The sequence below is a fragment of the Felis catus genome, chromosome C1, assembly GCF_018350175.1.
Source record: "Felis catus isolate Fca126 chromosome C1, F.catus_Fca126_mat1.0, whole genome shotgun sequence".
Taxonomy (NCBI): Eukaryota; Metazoa; Chordata; class Mammalia; order Carnivora; family Felidae; genus Felis; species Felis catus.
The window spans coordinates 187,134,123-187,139,760 of NC_058375.1; the positions used below are offsets into that span (position 1 = coordinate 187,134,123).

General features: G+C 42.9%; 1 pseudogene; it reads right to left on the reverse strand.

Moving 5' to 3' along the window:
• Positions 1-596: 596 nt before the first annotated feature.
• LOC109502812 lies at positions 597-1,014 on the reverse strand (annotated as a pseudogene).
• Positions 1,015-5,638: the final 4,624 nt, after the last annotated feature.

Consider the following 5,638-nt stretch of genomic DNA (forward strand, 5'->3'; position numbering starts at 1 on the left):
GCAGTCAGGACAGCTTTTCTATGCAGTTTCAAAGTCTTCTGAACACAGTCCATGTGTGTAGTCTTAGTCTAGTGTGAATTCCCATGGGCCACCCTCTCATGGATCCAGAATCCACAACATCTGCTTGTTCTGGGGTAAAGGACATTTTAGTTCCTGTGTTTAGTTGACAAGCATGGTTTGCCCATTGGTTTATGTTTCTCATTGTCAGGTTAGGAGGTGTTCTGGTGAACATCTATGTGGGTAACAAAAAGCATATTAAGAGCAAATTGATCTTTATCCAAATGTTTTGTTTCTACAATGGGGCTTATTTTATATACTAGTTTGAGGCTTGCCAGTGGCCTGACCAAATAGCCAGGCTGTTAGCACAGCCCATAAATCAATGAAATATAGGACTCTTTCACTGAAGAGGACTAGAGAGCCATCCATACTTCATGAGGCTCTTCCCATTGTGCTGAACATTCCTTCTGCACTTGCTAAGGGACAAAATCTTTCAGGTTGGAAGTCAGGTGCACTGTCTTCTAGCCAGATAGAAGCTAACTGTAAAGGACCATCAGTGAACTAAGTCCATGCAGTTCTGAGAGGTTGGTTTTTTTTCACCATAATCAAAACTTTATTGAAAAACTGACACCAAAATAGGAGGTGACTATTGTATACCTTACAAAATTAAACATAATTACATTATCTTGGTAGATTAACTGGAATTATTGAACTGATAAGGCTTTCTGCAATATAACACAAATTCAAGAGGTTGTGTGATCATTAGTGTTGCTTTCTTCCAAATGAACACCCTTCTGTGAGTCTGGCCTTTCCTTACGTTTGTTGGCACAACACTGTTGAACAGCCCACACAAAGAACCACCATCTGAGCATGGCTTAAAACTGTGGTAATCTTGTAGCAACCTGGGCATTTTACATCCATAAAATAGGAATTTGAGCTTTGAAATAGCCATTTCTTTTTATGTTTTTTCTTTTCCTCTTCCAAGGACGGGTGGAGTAAATCTCTAGCCAAAGTCATGTTGATCCTTTCGCCACCCCAGCCAGTCCCGATCTCTAAGGCGACACCCCTCCTGAGAGGTCTTTATATCTGGGCCAGTGGCTCCTCTACCAATATGCCTGGTGGGCAGAGGGGGATTCTTGAGACCATTTTATGTAGTTGTGAGGCCCCAAGTGGCCCCAAGTGGCCCCAAGTGGTTTTGTCCACACATGTATATACAATTTCTACTTTACTACGGATGATCCTGAGCCACCCATACCCAGCAGTTTGAGACCTCTGCTCAGACTCACAACATGATTTGGATTTCTGGTCTTAAGATTATTTCACAGCTATGGATCATATACTTAGTATCCACCAATATCCAACAACAGGCCAACAATTATCTCTCAAAGGGTGTGTAATTTTCGGCCAAATCCAGGAGCTCATGGGTCCAAAAGCCCAACAAGAGCTTATGACTTGTAGCAGTGTCCTTTTGCCATAGGCTCCAATTCACAAGTGGGGAGGTTGCTGAGATCTGTAACTCAAATGGAATATGTGGTTCTGTGTGGCCCAGATTACACCTGAGAATTTCAGTGGGGTATTAGGACTTTGTATTTACCTGAGTTAATAGCCTAACTGTGTTGCCCCATGAAGGTCAAAAGGATGTTCAGTCCTTGCTGTGTGGTGTCCTTGTTTGGGCCCACCAGGAAGAGGCATTAAGAAAGCCTCCAGGGGGGCGCCTGGGGGGCGCAGTCGGTTAAGCATCCGACTTCAGCCAGGTCACGATCTCGCCGTCCGTGAGTTCGAGCCCCGCGTCAGGCTCTGGGCTGATGGCTCGGAGCCTGGAGCCTGTTTCCGATTCTGTGTCTCCCTCTCTCTCTGCCCCTCCCCCGTTCATGCTCTGTCTCTCTCTGTCCCAAAAATAAATAAAAAACGTTGAAAAAAAAATTTTTTAAAGAAAGCCTCTAGGAACAGGGCTTTTTCCAAATCATGGCCTACCAGTTGATGGTAGATAGCTGGGGAGTTTAGGTGGCCTTGTGCAATGACATTAAAGATACGTTGTAACTCATTTCACATGAAGGAAAAATAATCCTGATAATCAGATGGAAGGATGCTGAAAAAGGCATTTGCAATGTCAACTGTCACATACTAAATTCCCTCAGCCTAGTCAGTAGCCTCTGTAGCAGTCACAACGTCAGGTATCATCAGTGTAAGGGCAGTGCTATGGCATTGAGTCACCTATAATCAATGGTAAGTTTCCAGGCATCCCAAGTTTTACACAAAGACAGAGTATTGAATGAAGAGTCTCACAGAGCACTTTGGCTTCCTTAAGCTCAGGCAGCCAACATTGTTTTGGGGAGACAAGAGCACTAAGTGCTGGTAGTTGGGCAGATTCATGGTCTTCTACATGCCCCAGTAAGATAGATTGCTCTAACAGTAGCAGTTCCTATCCGGATAGAGGGTGAAGATGATTGGGGATACACAGAGACAATACATCAATACCATTAATGTATTTAGTAGTGAAGGTGTAACAATGGAGGTTGGTATGGGATCAAAAGGACCATCCATAGTTGGGCTTGGACCGAGGTCCTGATGGTAGTGGCTTCAGTTCCAAATCCAGAGCACATTGTCTGTTTGGTGGTCAAATTGGTGTCAGGGGTTGGGAGACCATAGTCACCAGTGCATCAGTATCTAAAAGACCCCTGAAGTGAAATTCTTGCCCATTTTCTCACCAAACTAACCTTGCATATGGCCTCTAGTATCCCCTGAGGACAGAGAGACTTCATCTAAGCCCTAATCTTGTTTACTTTTGAAAATGGAGAGGTTTGGGTAAAAGCTTCTGGGACTCTATGATTCATCTAGGTCATCAGGAGGGATAGAATAGTCTGTATTTGCCATAGATTGGTCAGCATGAGATCCTCGTGGTCTGTCAAGCCCCCTATGGCTTGCTGCCTGCTCATAAGTTCCTTGGTGCCTATCCATCAATTTCTTCTTTTGAGACCTAGTTATTGAGTAACCCAACTCAGAGATCTCTTAGGGAAGACCCTCACCTGATTGTCCAGATCATTTTTGCCTTTCTTTCTGCTGACCAAGTTGTGCTATTTTGGTAGTAGCTGCTTTTTCCATGCCTGAGAATTTGTCAGTTATGATCTGAATTGTGTCTCAGATCAATTCACCTGACCTCATGAGGAGGTTTAATTGGGTTTGGAAACCAGCAGGAGAGGCACTAACAAACCCAGAATTCTGAGTATGGTTAACAGTGTTGTCATCTGCTATTCAAAATTCCTCATTGTACATCCAAGGAACCATCAGGACAGGAACCACTGCTTGGGTTTGGAGTGAGGCATGGGCCTGCAGCTGCCACAGATGTTGGGCAGGGATCTCCTCTGACACTGCCACTATGGCAAATAAGCTGTCACTGCTGGTGTGTGAATTGGGCTATGTCCCTGCTAGTTTTCTGGTTGGCTGCTCCTTTCTCAGACCTTTGGCCAAACAGAGCAGGTTTTTCTTTTTGCTGTTGTTGTTTCTCTTTATTTTTTTCTATATAAAAAATGTTCATTGATGGTTCTATATTTGTAGCCCTGTCCAGTTCTCAGTCTGGCATATATGGGAGATAAAAGAAAACTTACGGGATAAAGCACAGAGTGTCCTTTTTCAAACCTCGAGACCTCTCCCTAGTCTGCTACTTTTTTTGTACCTCTGAGAGTCATTGTGTAATTGCTGAATTATCCTCAGGGTATTTGGCTACACTTGGGGAAGAGCAGGGAAGAGTGAACCTATGCAGTTGTGTCTCAGAACTCAAAGTTCCTCCTCATTTTAACCAAGAAAAAATTTAAACTGAATCACATTACAAGGGCTAGGATTTTTTTCTGTGTCCATCTCTGCTTTATACCAGAATAGCATCTGGCTTATAATAAAACCTTCTTCCCCCACATAATAACAAATTATATATATATATATATATATATATATATATATATATATATATATATATTTCCCCTACCCAATGAATGAATGTCTTAACTGGAACCTTGGAAGAAAAATAAGACACTGAATGAAAAAAAAAGCATATCATCACATACTCATTAAATATTTGAACTGCAGGTATATTTTCTTATTTTATTTTAGAGAGAGAGAGAGAGAGAGAGAGAGAATTAAACAGGCTCCATGCTCTGTGAGAGCCCAACACAGGGCTCGATCCTACAATCCTGAGATCATGACCTGAGCTGAAGTCAGGAGTCAGACACTCAACCTACTGAGCCACCCAGGTGCCCCTGGACTGAAAGTATTCATAATGATTGCCTAGTCTAACTCCCTAACTCCCTTATTTGGGAATGTAGACATTAGACTGAGAACTGAATTGTGCAACACAGACTCAAGATGGGGTACCTCACTTTCTGGCCTGTGCTCTCTCCACTTTGCATCATGGCCTATCCTGCTGCCATGGCATAGAAAAAGGTGTGTCTCATTTACTTCTTGGGTCCTCACTTTCTTCACATTGATTTGCTGGGTCTGCTTTGCTTGTGGAAATTTCAGAGGATGTGTTCATAGGGTATGCTAGCCAAATGTTCTTTATTTGACTTTCATTATATTTTTGGAGGAGTTTCTTGGCAAGAACACATCCCAGAAAGAAACACCTGCATTTGCCCTCTGGTAAGGTTTATTTAGGATTGTAAGAAGGAACCGATTTATTCTAGAATTTCCTAGGCTGGTAGCCTCTGGGACATCCAGAAGATACTTTTCCTTGAACTGAATGTGTATAAATTACACGTTGCTCTTGATATCAACTGAGAATCCAGTTGAGTTCTTGTAGTTTTCAGGTTGAAGGTCCTTCCTTCTGGCTCTGTCCTTTGCCCTCAGCTCCACTTTCCCCCAGGGGTTGCTGGATTTCTCAGAATTCCCTTGCACAATAAATTAATGAATAACAGCCTCAATTTTTAAGGTCTAGATACCCTACTTTCTTAGTCATGGTAATTACTTTTCTCTTTTTCCCCACTATTTAAATAATTAACAAGATAAAGACAAATATCCAGAACAACGGGTTCAATTAATTTGTTAGAGTGGCTCACAGAACTTAGGGAAACACCTATTTATGTTTACCAGTTTATTAAAGAATATGATAAAGAATACATATGAACAGCCAGATGAAGAGATATATAGGGTGAGGTCTGGGAGGGTCCCAAGCACAAGAGCTTCTGTCTCCATGACATTGGGATGCATCACCCTCCTGGTGTGGATGTGTTTGCCAGCCTGGAAGTTCCCAGAACCCCACTACTGGGATTTTATGGAGTCTTCCTCATGGCATGATCAATTGTTAACTCCATTTCCAGTCCCTCTCCCCTTTCTGGAGGATGGGGGAGGGGGTGAGACTAAAAACTCCAAGCTTCTAATCGTGGCTTGGTCTTTCTGGGGATAAGCCCCCACCCAGCAGCCCACCCAGAGTCACCTCATCAGAACAAAAGATGCTCCTAGTGCTCATAGCACTTAGGGATCTCTAAGGTTTTAGGACCTCTGTGCCAGGAACTGGGGCAGAGACCAACATATATGTTTTCTAGTACCTCACAGATGGGGACATGGCTGACTGAGGTGGCTGTGACAATGATCACAAGTGGCAACATTATCAGTTTAGGTTTTCAGCTTGAGTGAATCTGTCCGTTAATAGTCA